The 20,736-nt window shown below is 38.9% G+C and overlaps 1 protein-coding gene across 1 annotated transcript in view; it reads left to right on the forward strand.

Annotated features, from left to right (window-relative positions):
* LOC123645694 (histone-arginine methyltransferase CARM1-like) overlaps positions 1-20,736 on the forward strand; it is a 93,307-nt gene that overhangs the window by 16,351 nt on the left and 56,220 nt on the right.

Here is a 20,736-nt window from a genome sequence, read left to right on the forward strand (position 1 = left end):
TGGTTTCAATTTGTATTTTCCATGTACTAAAACTTTGAGCATCTTTGCAAGTATTTTGGCCATGTGGGCTTTCTCCTCTGTAAAATGTCTGTTCAAGTATTTTGACAATTTGTCTTTTGAATTGTTTATCTAATTCTAATTTATTTGTAGGAATGACTTCTATATTCTAGATATTAATCCTATATCAGTTGTGTATGTGGCAAACATGTTCTCTCAGTTTGCACCTTACATTTTCTCTTTCCTAATGGCCCTAGTAAAATTTAGATATGGAATTATAAAATAAAATAGAGAAAAGGAGAATAAAACTTATATAGAGAGAACCCCATAGATCAAAATACCTCTACTTTGATATCAGTGGATCTTATAATGCATTCTTAAGGATGAGGAGTTGAGTTTAGAATTTTGTCTCAGGTGCTGTTCATTCATTTATTCGTATCTTTACTCGGTTGCAACCTACAATTCTGTTTTGGGGCAAATAGAAACAGGTCCATTCCTGTATTCAAAGAGCTTCTATTCTAATAAGGTATTGAACCTATTGTATCTTATACTTGTATTCAAAGAGCTTCTATTCTCATAAGGTATTGACCCCATTATATCTTATACCACAGACTAAAAATAAAATAAAATAGGAGCATAATAAATAATTTAGAAGTTTTCTTTTCTTCATGTAAGTTTGTTTTTTCATGTACTTTAAAGTGGTTTCATACATTAAATATTCTTAAAACTTTAAAAATCTAATATCCTTCAATGTAGTATTTTTTTTATTTTTAAAATGTTATTATTTTTATTTTCCAAACCCTAAATCTCTGATTTTTAACATAACATCAGTTTTTTTGTTAGAACCAAATGTACATAGAGTATTAAAATTTGAGGATGAATCTTTTTGTATGTTTTGTTCTTATTTGAAATATATAAAAATTCAGTTATCTATAACTTATTGATCTATTATTTTTAAATATCTGAAAATCACTATTTCAGAAACATTTAAAAGCCCTTGAAATTTAAAATTGATAAATGATTTACCTTATTGTATACAATACATCTTTCTGTTAAACTAACTTTTTTTATTTTGTGCGTATAATATTAATGGGTACAATTTTGTTATATGGGTATATTGCCCAGCAGTGAAGTCTGGGTTTTTATGTAACCATCATCCAAATAAAGTATGTCGTATCCATTAAGTAGTTTCTAGCCCCTCTCCTCCTCCTAACCTCCTGCCCTTCCAAGTCTCTAATGTCTATTTTTCTACACTTTAATGTGTACATATTATTTAGCTTCCACTTATAAGTGAGAACATGCAGTATTTGACTTTGTTTCTGAATTGCTTCATTTAAGATAATGGCCTCCAGTTCCATTCAAGTTGTTGCAAATACATGATTTCATTCTTTTCTATACCTGAATAGTATTCCGTTGTATATACATACTGCATTTTCTTTATCCATTTATCTGTTAATGGACACTTAGGTTGATTCCAAATCTTTGCTATTGTGAATAGTGTTGCAATAAACATACAAGTATAGGCATCTTTTTAATATAATTATTTCTTTTCTTTGGGGTATATACCTATTAGAGGGATTGCTGGATCGAATGGTAGTTTTATTTTTAGTCTTTGAGCAATATCCATACTGTTTTCCATGGAGTTGTACTAATTTACCTCCCACCAACAGTGTATAAGTGTTCCTTTTTCTCTGTATGCTCACCATCATCTGTTTCACTTTTTAATAATAGCCATTCTGACTGGTGTAAGATAATAACTCATTGTGATTTTAATTCACATTTCTCTGATGCTTAGTGATGTTGAGCATTTTTTTTATATGCTTGGTTGCCATCTGTGTATCTTCTTTCGAAAAATATCTATTCATATCCCTTGCACATTTTCTTAAGCAGTTATTTGGTTTTTTATTGTTGTTGTTGAGTTGTTTGAGTTCTTTGTAAATTCTGGATATGAGTCTCCTGTTGGATGGATAGTTTGCAAATATTTTCTCCCATTCTGCGGTTGTTCACTCTATTGATTATTTCTTTAGCTGTGTAGAAGCTTTTAAGTTTAATTAGGTCCCATTTGTCTATTTTTGTTATTGTTGCTTATGCTTTTGAGGTTTTATTCATGAATTCTTTGCCTAGACCAATGCCTAGAAGAGTTTTCCTAGGTTTTCTTCCAGTATTTTTATAGTTTCAGGTCTTATATTTAAGTTGTTAATCCATCTTGAGTTGATTTTTGTATATGGTGAGATACAGGAGTCTAGTTTCATTCTTCTGCATATGGCAATCCAATTTTCCCAGTACCATTTATTGAAAAGCGTGTCCTTTCCCAAGTGTATGTTTTTTGTTTTTTGTTTTTTAATTTGTCAAAGATCAGTTGGCTGTAGATATGTGCTTTTATTTCTGGATTCTCTATTGTCTATTCTGCTAGATTTAATAAATGAATTCAGCAAAGTTTCAGGATACAAAATCATTGTACAAAGATCAGTAGCGTTTCTATACATCAATAATAGTCAAGCTGAGAACCAAATAAGGCAATCTCATTTATTTTATTTTTTTTTTTATATATATATATTTTTTTTATTTCAGCTCATCATGGGGGTACATAAGTTTAGGTTATATACATTTTCCATGTCCCACCCATCCCCCCGAGTCAGAGTCCCAAGCGCGTCCGTTCTCATTCTCCCGACAGTGCACCTGGCACTCATCATGTAGTCATACCTCCATCCCCTCCCCCCCCCCACCTCCCCGGGTCTGCACCTTCAAGCATGACCATTCCCCAGAGGGTGTGCAACGCACTCATCATGTAGGCATACACCCATCCCCTCCCCCCACCCCCCATCCCAGTCTGATATCCAATTGGTATCCTTCCCTGATGTACATTTAGGTGATGATCAGGGAAACCAGTTTTCTGGTGAGTACATGTGATGCTTGTTTTTCCATTCTTAGGATACTTCACTTAGTATAATGGGTTCCAGCTCTCTCCAGGAGAACCAAAGAGATGTCGTATCATTGTTATTTCTTATAGCTGAGTAGTACTCCATGGTATACATATACCACAGTTTACTAATCCATTCGTGGATTGATGGGCACTTGGGTTGTTTCCACATCCTTGCGATTGTAAATTGTGCTGCTATAAACATTCGGGTACAGGTGTTTTTGTTAAAGAATGACTTTTGTTCTTCTGGGTATATGCCCAATAATGGGATTGCTGGATCAAATGGTAGGTCTACTTGAATCTGTTTAAGGTATCTCCATATTGCTTTCCATAGGGGTTGCACTAGTTTGCATTCCCACCAGCAGTGTATGAGTGTTCCTGTCTCTCCGCATCCACGCCAACATGTGTTGTTTTGGGATTTTTTGATAAAGGCCATTCTCACCGGAGTTAAGTGGTATCTCATTGTGGTTTTGATTTGCATTTCCCTGATGATTAGGGATGTTGAGCATTTTTTGATATGGTTTTTGGCCATTCTTATGTCTTCTTTTGAAAAATTTCTATTCATGTCCTTTGCTCATTTTTTGATAGGATTGTTTGATTTTTTCCTGCTGATTTTCCTGAGTTCTAAATAGATTCTTGTTATCAGTCTTTTATCTGATGTGTAGTATGCGAAAATTTTTTCCCATTCTGTAGGCTGTCTGTTTATTTTCATGACTATTTCTTTGGCTGTGCAGAAGCTTTTTAATTTAATCAGGTCCCAGTCGTTTATTTTTGTTGTTGCTGCGATTGCCTTAGGGGTTTTCTTCATAAATTCTTTGCCTAGACCAATGTCTGTAAGAGTCTTTCCTACATTTTCTTCTAGAATTCTAATTGTTTCCCATTTAAGGTTTAAATCTGTTATCCACCGTGATTTAATTTTTGTGAGAGGTGAAATCTGTGGGTCCTGTTTCAGTCTTCTACATGTGGCTATCCAGTTTTCCCAGCACCATTTATTGAATAGGGACTCTTGTCCCCAGAGTATGTTTTTGTCTATTTTGTCAAAGATTAGATAGTTATATGAGGATGATTTTATATTTGGGTTTTCTGTTCTGTTCCACTGGTCTGTGTCCCTGCCCTTGTGCCAATACCAAGCAGTTTTAAGAACCACAGCTTTGTAGTATAGTTTGAAGTCTGGCAAATCAATACCTCCCATTTTGTTTTTATTGCTTAAGATTGCTTTTGCTATACGGGGTCTTCTCTGATTCCATACAAAGTGTATAATTATTTTTTCTAAATCTGTGAAAAATGATGTTGGTATTTTAATAGGAATTGCATTGAATCTATAGATTACTTTGGGTAGTATAGACATTTTAACGATGTTAATTCTTCCAATCCATGAGCATGGTATGGATTTCCACTTATTTACGTGTTCTGCAATTTCCTTCCTTAGCGTTTCATAGTTCTCTTTATAGAGGTCCTTTACCTCTTTAGTTAAATATATTCCTAGATATTTTATTTTCTTTGTTGCTATTTTGAAAGGTATTGAGTCCTTAATTTGGTTCTCCGATTGAATGGTATTGGCATATATGAATGCCTCTGATTTGTGTGTATTCACTTTGTAACCTGAGACATTACTGAATTCGTTAATTAATTCCAGGAGTCTCTTGGTTGAGTCCTTGGGGTTTTCCAGATACAACATCATGTCATCAGCAAAGAGTGAGAGTTTGATCTCTTCTGTCCCTATTTGGACACCTTTGATTCTGCTCTCTTGTCTAATAGCTCTCGCAAGGACTTCCAATACTATGTTGAAAAGTAATGGGGACAGTGGGCAGCCTTGTCTGGTTCCAGTTCTGAGTGGGAATGCTTTCAGTTTTTCCCCATTCAGTATGATGTTGGCTGTGGGTTTGTCATATATGGCTTGTATTATTTTTAGGTAGGTCCCATTTATGCCTATGTTGTTAAGTGTTTTTATCATAAAAGGGTGTTGAATTTTGTCAAATGCTTTTTCTGCATCTATTGAGAGGATCATATGGTCTTTATTTTAGGCAATCTCATTTATGATAGCTACAAAAAATTAAATAAAATACCTAGGAATCTATTTAACCAAGGAGGTGAAAGATCTCCACAAGGAAAAGTACCAAACACTGATGAAAGGTTTTGAAAATGACACAAAGAAATGGAGAAGCATCCTGTGCTCATGGATCGGAAGAATCAATGTTGTTAAAGTGACCATACTGTCCAGAGCAATCTGCAGAGTCAGTACAATCCCTATCAAAGTACCAGCAGCATTCTTTGCAGAATTAGAAAAAACAATCCTAAAATTCATATGGAACCAAAAAAAAAAAAAAAAAGGAAAGAAAGAAAGAAAAAGTCTGAATAGCCAAAGCAAATCTAAGCAAAAAGAACAAAGCTAGAAGCATCCCATTACCTGACCTGAGCTTATACTACAAGGTTATATAGTAACCAAAACAGCCTGTTACTGGTATAAAAATAGACACTTAGATCCATAGAAGAGTATGGATGTAGTATTTTTAAGGAAAGAGAGGAATAAACTAGCTAGAGATATTCTTGCATTCCCTAGCCATAGTCTTGCTTCCAACCATGGCGTGAACTCTCAACAATCACTAGCACACCATGAGGAGAGCCATTCCAGAACTGTGTGATTGGCGTCTCCAAGAAAATTCTCCTTGTGGTTAAACACACATCAGCAGGATTGTTGCCTTCTCGTAGGGTGGGCCTCCCCTCGTGGACACTTTTACTTAGAGTGTGGCTGCTGTGTAAGGGCCTCTAGCAAGAAGCCAATACAGAAAAGAAAAAAAGGGAACACACAAAACTTTAAAACCTTTTATTTGGAAATATTTTCAAACTCACAGGTAAATTGCAAGTGTGCTATGATTATACCTGTGAATAGTCTCTGCACTCCAGCCTGGGCAACATGGGAAGATGCCATCTCCAAACATCAATCAATAATCAATCAATAAGTAAAAAAAATATATATAGTTCAAAGACTACTCAGATTTCCTTTACCTGGATTCACCTATTGTTTACATTTTACCACATTTGCTTTATCATTTGTTCTTGCTTGCTCTCTCACCACATACACACACACATGCATGCATGAATATGTTTGCACATACATATACACATGTACGTATATGTGTATGTATGCATATATACACATATATGCATGTATATTTATATATGTGTGTGTGTGTATATATATGTAGATAGATATGGAGACACACACACACTTTTTCCTACAGGTCAGTTATATACATCATAGCCATTTGTCATTAAATATTTCAGTGTGTATTTCCTAAAAATGGGGCTGTTCTCTTATATAAACCAAAGAATAACTTAAAGGTGAAAAAGAAGTTGTACAATGACTTGTCTATTGTGTATTTCAATGTTAGTGATAACAGGTGTTAGGAGCAGTGGCTCACACCTATAATTCTAGCACTTTTGGAGGCTGAGGCAGGAGGATAACTTGAGGCCAGGAGTTCGAGACCAGCCTGAGCAAGAGTGAGACCCCATCCCTACAAAAAATAGAAAAATTAGCTGGGTGTGGTGGTGTATGCCTGTATTCCCAGCTAGTTGGGAGGCTGAGGCAGGAGGATCCCTTGAGCCTGAGACTTTGAGGTTGCAGGGAACTATGATGATGCCACTACACTCTAGGCCCAGCAGTGGAGTATGACCTTGTCTCAAAAAAAAAAAAAAAAAAAAAAGGCCATAGCATGAACAGAGAGATTGTCACCGTGGTGCTAAGGTGAGAGGAGTCTATACTTAACTGCCTCTTCTCTTGCATAGTATTTCTAGGGAGAGTTGATTTTTAAAGCATGAAAACGAATGTTCTTATGAATTCCAAAGCACCATAGTTTTATTTTATCTCTGGTTTTCGCTTCTGTAGAGGACGTATGTGTTGCTGTAATTCTTCCTTTCTGTGTACAACTGGGGCAAGTTGGGGGCAGAGGGGGCTTTCCAAATTCTTTCAGGGACTGCTGGGAGACCTGGAAACCCTTGCTGGCGGGTCCATTTTGTTCCCAAGCCCTTCCCTGCATGTGGTCCTAAGAACAGGCTGGTTAAAAATGTATTCAGAGCCAAGGATGATTAGAATCTTCTTAAGGCGTGGATTTAACAGCGGCCTGCTCCCTCCTGGTGAAATCCATGTCCTCTGCCGTGCCCATCACTCCTGCGTGGGTGTCATGAGATGCTCCCCGTGGCCAGGGCCCTTTCACCTCACGGAGGAGGATCTGTACCAGCTTGTGGTTTTCGCTTCTTACACCGACACTCATCTGTGCGGTTTGTGGGTGGCAACGTGCGATTGTGAACAGCACAGAGGAGATTTTTACTTTAAGAATAGGCTGATATAGCAGCTTGGCACACAGCGCATGGTGTTCCTTTCGACCTTTTCATTATTTGGTAATTGAACCAGCAGACATTTAATTCTTTTCTCTAGAGTCTTCATTAAATTGCTTGGAAAAGATAAAATTGCAACAAGAAAGAAAAATGTACAAATTTAACTACCACTGCCTGTCCCTGGATTCTTCACACACCAGGCTTCTGGGCTTTAAGTACACAGAATATTCTCAAATTGCTTTGAATTCAATTTCAGTTGCACTTTGTGGCTCAGCCTGATTTGTGAACAACTCCTTGTCTGGAGGGCATGCGTGTCAAGTCATTTTTTACAGGAGTGGTCATGAGCTTGCAGAGGTGTAGCTACACGTTCTTACCCTGGGTCCCAGGCAACATTTCTGGGTCAATAATAAGAGGCCATTCCTGTTCAAGGAACAGGGCAGAACTAAAGGTCTTCCATGAGTCTCCAAGCTATGAACATGCCCACTTCAAGCTCGAAGCTATCTGTTATCCCTTTTTTCTTTTCTTATATATGAAACATAAAGCAAAGGCCCCCAGATCATATAGACCAAATGGAAAAGGAAAAAGCATTAATCAAATCTGTGCATGTATACAGTTGAGGAAGGACGTATTCCTTAACTTAAAATTGCACACAGACAGATGTCATGTCTTTCCACCTAGATGATAAACTCCTAGAAGGGCCAGCAGAATAATAGACTATTAGGGTTAGCAATTATGTTACCACCCAACGGGGTTCTTTTGTCTGCTGCACAGGAGGAAGCCAATACACTGAGACAACAGGGGTTGCAGCAGAGAAGAGTTTAATATTGCAGGGCACTGAGTGAGGAGATGGGAGGAATTTCTCAAATCTGTCTCCCTGAGAATTTTAAGGCCAAGGTTTTTAAAGGTAGTTTGGCAGACAAAGGGCTAGGGAATTGGGTCTGCTGATTAGCTGGGGATGAACTCATAGTTTTGGGAAGCAGAAATTAACTTCTTGCACTGAGATAGTTCCTACATAGAGGGTTGCAGGACCTGTTGTCAGTTCTCAAGTGTGGCCACTGATCTGGTTGGCATCAGTTGGTTCCCCTGAATGCAGAGTCTGGAAAATATCTCAAAGACCAGTCTTAGGTTTTACAATAGTGATGTTATCTATAGATGTGATTAGGGAAGTCACAAATCTTATGCCAGTCAGGGATATGTGACTCCTAAGCAGTAAGCAGTTACAGGAAGGCAAGTGATGAAACAACGTCTGGTTAAATTTTAGCTATGCCTATACTTCTATAGAAATCAGAAGACTTCTGCCACATTTCTTGTCTTATGGCCTTACATTACTTTATTTTTTTTTATTTTTTGGGGGATAGGAGCTCCCTCTGTTGCCTAGGCTACAGTGCAGTGGCATCATCATAGCTCTCTGCAACCTCAAACTCCTGGACTCAAGCAATCCTCCTGCTTCATCCTGCCAAGTAGCTAGGACTATAGGTCTCAGCTCGGTCCCACTATACCCAGCTATTTTGTTATTATTTTTTGTAGAGACAAAGTCATTGTTGCTCAGGCTGGTATATGTTACTTTAATATGGGCAGTTTCAATTATGACTAGATATATGTGTTGTGATCCACTTAAACTTTCAACAAAGTTCTCTGGCACTCAGATTTAACAATGTTCACAATCACTATTGGGCTCCTTTATAATTAGACTTTCCTAGTACACAGTTCTTATATATGTCTTATTAGAATGACTTTTAAGGAATCAGACCAAGTATTTCTGGACCATGAGGTGGTGGAAGTAAAGGCAGATGAAATTGGAACAGTCATGACACTGCCTCTGTAGACCTACTAGATTCATGATCTCAAGCTGCTCTGTCCACTATGGTAGCCAGTAGATACATGTGGTTATTTAAATTTAAATATAAATTAACAATAAAAATCAAATTCCTTAGTCCCACTAGCATTTCTAGTGTTCAGTAGCCACAAGTAAGTAATGGTTATTAGTCATATTGGACAGGACAGATGTAGGACATATTTCTATCATCACAAAAAGTTCTGGTGGGCAGCACTGGTGGAGATGACACAAGTGGCCAAACCTCACCTTTCTGACATTATGACTGGGCCAATGACTGTGTTCACGGCCAAGTATTGGCAGCCATGGCCAGATAATTCTGGCTTGACTTTAGGTAAGGCAGCACTCTCTTAATTCCTCTTGCTCTGGATATTGTTTGTCCTTCCTTTATGTGTAAAATGAATCATGGAGCAGGTTCTCTGGGATGTTGAGATTGGTATGCAGGAAGTTTAATGGGAAAGGCTCTCAGGAACTTCACCTGCAGGGAAGTGAAGGAAGGAGGATAGCATTGGCAGAGAGGAGTTAAACTGCAATATAGTCATACTAAATGACTCAGCCAATCCCACAGGGAGTTCTTGAGCTGAGGTGGCCCTTCAGAGTTGAACCACCTTGAGGCAGGGGACGTTATATTCCTCATTTTTATGTGCATGCCCTGAGAAAGGGGTATGACCTTGGGTAAGTTGGCTCTCTTTGGCTGAGGGCAGTGCCCAGAACATGACTCAGCTGAGAGCCATCATCTGCCAACGTTCCCAGCAGTTAGGGGAATGGGTGCTTTGGTCCAGAAGGAAGGATCTGTGTGGTATCCCACCACCTGTACCACAAAATCAAGATAAGAAGCTGATGGAGAATAAAGATAGAGATGATAGCAAATCAAAGGAATGGAGTTAAAGTGAGGGCATAAGCAGGATGATACTAAAAGCTTAGGAAAGGCCATAGGGAAAAAGTTACGAGTCCTTCAGTTGCAAGAAAAAGCTTTCTAGAGACTGAGTGAATCACTTGATCCTGATGTGCTCTGTACTAGGCTAAGCCCTGTGAGGACGTACAGCACATAAAAGACATGATCCCTCCCCTCAAGTACTTTGTAATCCAGTTGCTTTTCAAACAAAATTCTTGACACACAGCAAGTGCCAAGTGCACATGAGGCGAAGAGATGAGAGATGCCATGCCAGTGCTTGGAACAATTCCCTTGGGCTGGGCTGGTTAGGGAGGCCTTCAGAGAAAAGTTGTGACTTGAATTGGATCCTGAAAGATGGGAAGAAATGAAATGTTCCTCTTTTCATCTTTTCACTTCTTACTGCCAGCAATGAGCTTTTCGAAAACCCTTAGGTTTGCGTAGGATCCCCCATCTTAAATATGTTGATAATGTCTTCCTAAATGCTTTGAAGGCCGATTATTGGACAGACATTTCTAGTTTTTAATCTTGAATGCTAGAAAAAGCGTCTACTTTGAAGTTTTCCTATATGAATTTATCCTGATTTCAACTCTTTGAGCTAGGGTTTTTCTTCTACTTCCTCCTCACTCTCCCACAGACACCAAATGCCTGAGTCACAAAATTCCATCCAGCCTGTCAACACTTTTTATTTCTGCACTGACAATAAAATTAAAAGGTAGCAATAAGGAATCCATTAAAAAAACAATAATAAGCATTTGGCATAGCTGAAGTTTTAGAATTTAGAAAGCATTTCTGCATTTATAAACTCATAGACCTTCAGAAAGAGTCTGTGTGGTGCTTAGACCATCCCCACATTACAGATAACAAAGAACCTTGGAGAAGGCAGGTCATGACGATGGGATGTGGGTTGTGAGAACAATCTCTTGCTGCTTCCTTCTAGCATGTCCAGGTAAGCAGAAACTAGTGGTTCCCTTGAAGGTGAAGAGGTGAATGTGTTTTTATTAGAAGCTGGAGCACTTACCCCTGTAAACAATTCATCCAGGAGCCAGGAGAAAAACCGTGTTTCTCCTTACCGAGGGACCTCTTGTGAAGCACTTAAATGGAAAGACAGTTCTGCCATGCAAGAAGGAAGCCTTCTCCGTTGGCAAATTCAGCTAGTAACACACTTAACAGAGGAGGAGTTTGAAGTAATCCATGTGGAATGTCACCCTGTTTGCTATAAAGCCCCCATCCAAGAAGTGAGAATTTTTCCTATAGCTGGCTTGGTGATTGACAAGGCAGGAAAACAACATGGGAGAGAATATTCATGCCTCTTTGCCTCACTCACCACTCAATTCCCTGTAGGGTAGATCCTAAGCACCTTGGCCATGATTCAAATTGAGGATGCCGGTTCTGGAATCACACACTGTGAGGTTAAATCCCTGCCCCTGTGACCTAATGGCCGTATGACCTTGACAAGTGTATTCATTTCCTATTTCTGTCTTCATAAATTAATGCAAAGTTAGTGACTTAAAACAATACAAATTTATTATGTTATAGTTCTGGAGGTTGGAAGTTGGAAATGGGTCTTAGGGACTAAAATGAAGGTGTTGCAGAAATGCATTCTTTCTGGAGGCTGTAGGGGAGAATCTGTTTCTTGCCCTTAAAGGCTGCCTGCAGTACTTGGATTGTGGCCACATCGTTCTGACCTCTGTTTCTGTCATCACATCTCCTTCTCTGACCCTCTTTCTTACAAGGAATATGTGATTGTATTGGGCCCAACTAGATAAGGCAGCATAATCTCCCCATTTTATGACCCTTAACTTAACACATTGACTACCACACTAGAAAAAAATTTTTTTCCTTGGGGTCATGGTGTTTTATTACAAAAATAGAATAAAAACTTCAAAAACAAAATGATCCTTTCTAATTTAATGAAAATTTTGTTATTTTTTTTATTATTTTCTACGTGTGAGTTATATGCAACTTGAAAAGTAGTTCTTTTGGCCACCAGGGTGAAGAGACGCATGAATTACATATGATTCGTAAAACCCTGGACTCAAAACTAGCGTGAGTTAAATACAACTCACATGGCAGTTAATGTATTATTCATATCTGCAAAATCCCTTTGATATGTAAGGTAACATATTCAGAGTGTTCTGTGGACATCTATTATTCTGTCTACTGTACAAGTTACTTGACCTTTCTCTACCTCATTTTCTTTACCTTATAAAATTGTAAATAATAATAGTACCTCATGAACATATTACAAGGATTAAATGAGAAAGTCCATATAAAAATTAGCACAGTGCCTGACATTCTGTAGCCATTTTTATTATTGTCCTCGTGGTAATCATCAGTATCATTATGGGGCCTCATTTCATCCATGTCTCTGTATAAATCAACCAAGCAGATACCATAGAAGGGAGACCACCAGGCGACAGTGGAAGCTCAGGGCCAGACAGAGAACATTTTCCAAGAGTGTGTTGTCTCAATTGCATTTTGCAATTTCCTTTATTACTCCTTTTTAAAACCAAAACATTACAAGATGTTGAGGCTATGCTTGTTTCCCAACTTGTCTCAAAGATTCTGCAGACTTGGCAGGGAAGTGTGATGAGCAGCTCTCTGGTATCCGATTCTCAGGAGAAATTCACAGCTGTTCCTAAGTCCTTTCCCCACTTGGTTCTTCCCCTGCTGACCCCAATCTACTCAGTTCTGCTGGGGTGGCCTCAGTATTGCCCACTGTTCAGAAGGAACACAACCTCTTCTGCATCAAGGAACAATATGGCGGTTCTCAAAGAGGACGCCTTAGAATCCACTGAAGGGCTTTTAAAACACAGATGGCTGGGTCCCATCCCCAGAGTGACTGAATCAGTAGGCATAGGGAGTGGCCTGAGAATCTGCATTTCGAATCAGTTCTAGTGATGCTGCTTCTGGTCAGGGGCCACACTTTGAGAACCACTAGTGTTATACAACATTGGAACAGAAACAGCGTATAAAAATGATTTGCCTTGGTGTTTTTGAAAGCTGCACCAAGAAGACCCTTTAGGGACTGAGTTCGAAGGGGAAGGGAGCTTGAACAGCAGCAGTGAGCCTACCTCCCCTAAACCTCTAAAGCAAAGGGAACACTTCATTTATATGTTTTACTTATGGGCTTCTGGATCAATTTTTGTTTGCATAAGAGTCTAGAGACCAAGAAAATACTTTTGAAACTGAGATCCAGTTTCCTCAATTTACAGAGGAAGCCTAGAGAAGTCAAGGGGTTTGTCCAAATCCATGAATTTCCCTCAAAATTCATGTGTTAAACTTAATCCCCATTGTGGAGGTATTAAGAGGCAGGGAACATCTTCTGGGATGTTTTGGGCTCTCCCCTTGTGACTTAATAATAAAAGGGCTGGTGGGAACTAGCTCAGGCCCTTTCCTTCGCCCTTGTCCTCCTCTGGCCTGTGGGAACACAGCGTTCAGCCCCTTTTGTTCTTTCCATCCCTTCTGCCATGTGAGGACACCTAGGTGGTGCCATCTATGAGAAATGGGCCTTCACTAGACACCGAAGCTGTGGTGCCTGGATCTTGGACTACCCTGACTCTAGAACTGCGAGCAGTAAATTTCTGCTCTTTATAAATTGCCAAGTCTCAGATGTTTTGTTATAGCAGCACCAATGGACTAAGATACCTCTCTGCTCTGGGAAGTTGTTTCCAACATTGGTGTGTCTGCCATCTCAACATTGAAACCATAATTCAAGCAACTTCTTAGCTCACTTTGCAGCTTCTGAAATCTACTTTCATCAAGCCAAAGTCTTTCTCTCAGCCACCCACCTTCTTCTTTTAGTTCTCTCTTTACCCATCTGCTCCTAGAAGTCCCGATGGTGCGTTGCTGCCGTGGGGCCCTATTTAAGGCCAATTTGATTCTGGGTGTTACAGGAGAGAAGCAGCATGTTTAGAGACAGTGCTTGTTGATCTACAGCATTTGTCTATGATGGCAGCTACACATTCTAGGGGAATTGTGATCAGGCCACACATTTTTCTGGCAAGAAGAGGAGGGAAGTTGAGACAGACTGTGATTTATTAGCACACCAAATACTGAAACTGAAAAGCATTCCGATGGTCAATTACTAATCATTGCTGATGCTGTCTTAGAGCTCCCTTCACCCTAGCAGGGAATTTGTCTCATCACTGCCCCCCGCAATTTTTCCTTTCCCAGCTGGGTAACTGTGTGGAAAGTGCCACAAGAAAGAAATAAGCAAGATCACTGAGTCTGGCTGTATGCAACTCTTCAAGACCAGACTGATGTCTAAAGAGCAAAATCAGCCAAATCAGCAGGTTGGTGTCTCTGCACAATGCCAAGCAATCACTTGCACTCCTTATTTTCCGCAGAACTGATGAATCCTCTTTTGCTCTGAGCTGCTGGTTTTGCCGTCATGCAGCCTCAGATTGGTGTCCAATCTTGCTCTTTCATCTACTGTAGCCGAGGAAATGATAACTGGTTTTGCCACCTGGGTTACTTTTTAATGATCTGAAAGACCACAAGGAGCCGGCATTTCGTTTGTGCACTTCCTCATTCAACAACCTAATAGCTATCTGCAAAGAGCTTTCCTGAAAAGAAAGAAAATGTCTGCTCCTCTCAGGCAGAAGCAATAATGCCGCGTGATTCTCTGATTAAACTATCACACTGTGCATATTACAGGGCATCTGACCTGCTTGAAGCTGGCTTACTGCTGAGGTTTCTTGGTATTTACACTGTTGTTTTCCTGCCAACAAGGTGTGAAATGACAGATGAGTATCCCTAAACTTTCCTGTGAATGGCAAGTAAAGTGCCTAAGAAATTGCTGGGGCCCAGTTGCCTCCCGGGGCAATGCTGGAAGGGGAAACGTGTTTTTCTTTAGGGGCACCGTCTGTGCAAATGAACTTCAATCACGGGTGAAACCAAAGCTGGCCCTACAGGGTACGATACTGGAGGAAAACCACACTGCACCTTCTCCCCACTACCCCTGTGGACAGGCAGCCTCTGCTGACAGGTACAAAAGTTAGAAGTGAAAGCAGGAAAATCATTCTCTGTCCTCTCTAAAGTCTTTAAGAATATAACATTTTAAACCTCGAAACCTCCATTCTGTAGCATCTGGAAAAGCAACTCCCTAAGTGTTATGGTAGCCAGCACTAAGGCAATGACCTGGTCATTGTTGTGTATATGCACGTCTGCAAGGGTTTGGTTATATATCATGCACATTTTGGACTATCCCACCAATATATATGTAGTGATTTGTTTTGGAAGCTGTATGTGTATTACTGTGTTCACACTTTATGTATGTTGAAACATACTCCAAAGTTAAAGTGATGAGATGCCATTGTACACCCACAAATAGCTTAAATTCAAAGGAATGACAATGAGCAAGTGGGAAAGGATGTAGGGCCGGTGGAATCCTCCTCGTACATCGCTGGTAGAAATGGAAAATGACACAGTTGTTTCTAAAATGGAACTTTCAAAAACAACTGGGCAGTTTCTTACAAAGTTAAACATATTAATACGTTCCTCCTATGACTTAGCAGTTCCACTCCTTGGTGTTTTCCTAATAGAAATGAAAATATATGTCCACACAAAGATTTGTACCGGAAAACCTGGAAATAACCCAAATGCCCATCAACAAATGATAGGATAAACCAATGGTGGTATATCCAAACAATGGAATATTGTTAAGCAATAAAAATGAATGGATTGCTTATACACATAACAATATAGATGAATCTTTAAATCATTATGATGATTGAAAGAAGCCAGATACAAAAGAGCATATAATATATGAATCTATTCATATGAAATTCTAAAACAGGTTAAACTAACCTATCATGACAGAAAACCAATCAATGGTTGCCTGAGGCTGAGGGATGGTGGATGGGTGAAAGTGAGTGGGATTAGCTGTAAAGAGGCATGCAGGAAGTTGGAGGGTAATGCATATTTTCTATGTCTTGATTGTGGCGGTTACATGGGTTTATATATTTATTAAAATACATCAAACTATACACTTAAAATTAGTGTGTTTTATTATATGTAAATTATACCTCAATAAACATGATTTTAAAAACCAAAAGTAAATTTCTAGTTAACATTGTGACTGGAAGGATTAGTGCAATAATTTAAAAAAGGGATTAAAGGGGGAGAAAAGATAAGGATGAAATAAAGGATATTTTGTATTTTTCATTAATGGCACACAAAACCTTATAATGTTACATGGTTTAAACTATGCATTTAATGTTTGGTGTTATTGTGATCTAAAAATCTGGTGGCAAATTAAGTTTATTTCTATGCTTGCTTATGAGAGCTGTTGCAGCTGGAAACAAACAAACACCAAGATATGTAAATTCAAATGGATGAAAAGCAAAATGGGTTGAGCTAAGTAAATCGTGATATTCATCTTTCAACCCATCTATCATCATGCAAAGCATTTGAAATCAGCTAATACATTTCTCTTCCCCCTGATGTCAAACAGATCTTACAATCTAATCAGAAGGTGTTGCATTTTTACATATTTAAGAAGTAGGATTAAAATTATTAAAATTCTTCTTTTGAAAGATTTTTGAACAAGTTATAAAATTATATTACCAAGGTTTTTAACTTTCACAGGGATGAGATTTTTTTATATCATTTTTAGAAACAAAATCACTTAACAATGAACTATCCAAAAAAAACAAAAAAAAAACACTTCAAAATGTTCTTTCCATAGCATGAGTTTCTTTTGAGAAATAGTTGCTCTCTCATTCATTTCTCAAAGTCATCATTATCTCAGAATGGCAAATTAGGTTTATTTTTTCAAAAATACCTCCTGGATAGAATAATTCTGACAGCTACATGTCATCACAGAAAATTTCAGCAAATTTTGACTCTTATCTTTAACAAGAAAATTCCATGATTGATTTGTAAGCAGAGCAACTTTTCTCAGTACTTTGCTATGAAATAACCAGTAAAGGCCCATTGCTGAAAAGATTTTCAAGGACATCTACATGTTACTCCAAAGTGCTATCTGTCTCCTAAAGGCATTTTGTTTTCAATTTTTTATAGTGGTAAAATACCTGTAACATAAAATTCATCATCTTACTCATTTATGAATTGTACAGTTCAGTGACAATAAGTACATTTGTACGGTTTTGCAACCATCGCCACCATCCATCTCCAGAACTCTTTTCATCTTGAAAAATGGAAACTCTATGCCCATTAAACAGTAATTTCCCATTCCCCCTTCCCCCAACCCCTAGCAATGACCATGCTACTTGTCTCTATGATTTTGACTGCTCTAGGTACGTCATATAAATGAAATCATACAGTATTTATCTTTTTGTGACTTACTTATTTCACTTAGCATAATGTCCTCAAAGTCCATTCACGTTGTAGCATGTATCAGAATTTCTTTCCTTTTTAAGGCTGAACAAGATTCCATTGTACATACATGCCATATTTTGCTTATCCATTCATCTGTTCATAGACATTTGGGTTGCGTCATATTCCATTTCGTGCTGCTATAACAAAATGCCTGAGACTTGGTAATTTATAAAGAACAGAAATTTATTTCTTGCAGTTCTGAAGGCTGGGAAGACCAAAATCAAGGTACTGGCAGGTTTGGTTGTCTGGTGAGGGATATATCCTCTGAAGGGGTGAACACTGTCCTCACATGGTAGAAGGCAGATGGAAGGGCAAATGAGCCAAATGCTGTGTGAAGCCTTTTTCTTTCATTGCTGAAATCCCAGTCATGAGAGAGGAGCCCTCATGGCCTAATCATCTCTTAAAGCCACCACCTCTTAATACTATCACATTGGCAGCATTTGAATTATGGAAGAGACAATTCAAACTATATGCAGGTTGTTTCCATGTTTTACCTACATGAATAATACTGCTATGAACATGGGTGTGCAAATATTTGAGACCCTGCCTTCAATTCCTTTGGTTGTATACCCAGAAGTGGGTAATTTTAAAAATTTTTAGCTTTTTTTGGTGAAAATTAGAAATCTATTATTTTTGCATCAGAATGGGACTAAGAGCTAGTAATGATTAGGGCCAGCTCTGCTATTTTCTTACTATTGCTTATTTTTCCATTATGACTATATAGGCCTGTCTTAGATATCTTTGAGCTGGAAAGAGGATGAACAGGGTGCAGGAAGAAAATGGTGGCTGAAGCTCCTCAGTTTGCTTTATTTCCCTATTGAGGATGCTAGGCCTTTTATTGGCAATGCAATATAGAAATTAGGAGTATTAGGCTTGGAAATCAGTGTCTGGGTATAAGCGTGGCTCTACCATTTACTAGCTATATGGTCTTGCAAAAGCTACTTAAACTCTCTGCACTTTGGTGTCCTCATCTGTAAAATGAGGACAATAATAGTACAGCCTGTTATCAACTCCTTTCCCTCTTTCTTCACTTCCAACACGTCAAATCTAGGAAACTCTGCCTTCCAGGTAGATCCAGAATCCAGCTACTTCTCATGCCCTGCACCACTCCCCTCCAGACAGAGCCTTCCCTTCCCTAGAATACTAGAGGAGCCTTCTAACTAGTCTTCTTGATTCTTCCCTTGTCTGTCTTATGTTGTTTTCCACATAGCAGCCAGAGAAATTCTCTAAAATTAGAACCTGACACTTCTCTTCTGGAACTTTCCAGTGGCTTCCCATTCCATTCAGGGTAAAATCCAGAGCCCTCACTGTGGCCTGCAGGGCCATTCGTAGTCGACCTTCCATTCCTTCTGTTCCTTACCACGCTCCCCTTGCTCACTCTGCTCCAGCACACCTCCACCACGTGGCCCTTGCTCTAACTGCTCCCCCTTCTAGGAAACTTCTTCCAGGCAGCCTCAGGGCTAGCACACACTCACTGCATTCAGATCTTTTCAAATGTTCACTTAAAAGGTCTTCATTGACCACTCTATCTAAAGAAGTACCTCCCTTTGGATTGTTTTCTTTTCCTTTATCCTGATTTATTTTTATTAATGACCCTTTTATATCTAACACGTTTCAAATCAATAGCCTGCCTGTCTCCTATTACTAGCCCAGTGAGTGCTTCTCAATTTGGTGACCCAGTGACTTTGCCTCCCAGGGGACATCTGGCAATGTCTGGAAACATTTTTGTTTGTCATGCTGAGGGAAGGGGTAGAGGCCAGGGATGTAGGCAAGCACCCTAAAATGCCCAGGAAAGTCCCCCACAACAAAAAAGATCTGGCTCAGAATGTTAATATTGAGAAAACCAGCTGTAGGGTTAAAGCAGCACGAGAGCAGGAACTTGGTCTGTGTTGTCCTGCTCTTTACAACCATGCCTGGCACACAGGAGGTGCACAGTACATTTCAGTTGAGTAAATGGATAAAATGAGAATGTGGTAAAGCATGGAGCATAATGTCTGGCAAATAGTAACTATTCCCTTCAACATTAAATAATATTTATTGAGCTTTACAGTGTGGTAGGCACTATACTGACTTCTGAGGACAAAACAGTGAGCAAGACATCCTAGGTCCCTGCTTTCGTAAAGGTAATCTTTCAGTGGACGTTAATATTAGTGGTTATTATTATTAATATTACCATTGTTATTATTTTAGTTTATATCAGTCATCCTGGCTCTACCTAGGGTTTGCCATGAGACCATGGTTATTTGTTTTGTTTTGTTTTCTGATGGTGTGATTTTTATTTTTCAGAAATGCTCTGAATGACTTAGAAAGTTTAGGTTTGCTAGCAGCAGCCTGGTTTAGCATAAATAAGAACTGTAGAACTTGGAATCAAATAGCCGAGGTTAATAATGTCATGGTACTCAATGTAGGTGTCATTACTCAGGATAGGCAAGGTTCTGCCACAGTAACAAAGGACTCCAACTCCTCTGGCCTAAAACAACAGAAGGTTTATTTTTTTCTCACATACATGTCTGTGGCTAAGGCTTACTTTATTGACTAAAGCAATTGATGTGACCAAGTCTGATGTGAATGGAACAAGAAAGTATGATTTTACCTGGGGGAAGGGAAGATAATATTTGTGGACATCAAGAAAACAGTTCAGTTTCTTCATCTTCAAACATCAGTCTGATTTTGTAAAATTTATTGGCCAGGCTTTCAGTTGCAAATTGCAAAAGGATAACTCATATTGGCTTAAGAAAAAAAAAAGAGAATTTATTGGATCACATAACCAGGCAGTCCAGAGAAGAACCAGCAACTCAAGCGAATTTCTCTCTCTGTCTCTCTCTCTTTCTCTTTTCCCCCTCTGTTTTTCTCTCCTTCACCCCACCTTAGCTCTTTTTTCTTCTATGTTGAATTCATTCTCTTACTATAGACAGCCCATCTTCACGTGGAAGGAAAGACCACTGGCAACCCCTGAATACCATCCTTTCAGATCCATGACTCAGAAAACAATCTCCAGGTCTACACTGAAAAAATTCCGGGGAAGGATTTTGATTAGCCTACCTGCCTATGCATCTAATCATTATTGTCAGAGGCGTGGGAGTACCATGACTGCCTGGACCTGGGTCACACGCCCACTTCTGTGGCTACAGAAGGGGAAGTTGGCTGTAATTGGCAGCCCAACCACCATCACATGATCAGAATAGGAGACTAAGAATTTACCAGAGAAAGAATAGATCCTGCACAGGTGAAGTTGACTAAAGGATCGAACGCATGCCTACCCTACTCTAAATAGATAAAGCGTGTGAAAGCCTTTTGTAAACTTCAAAGCATTGTCTAAATGCTAATTGCTGTTATTATTCTTTTTATGTTGAATAAAAAGCCACATGATTTACTAGAGTAAATTAGTGCTGGTGGCAGGCAACTATTGTT

This window comes from Lemur catta, chromosome 10 (assembly GCF_020740605.2).
Source record: "Lemur catta isolate mLemCat1 chromosome 10, mLemCat1.pri, whole genome shotgun sequence".
Classification (NCBI taxonomy): Eukaryota; Metazoa; Chordata; class Mammalia; order Primates; family Lemuridae; genus Lemur; species Lemur catta.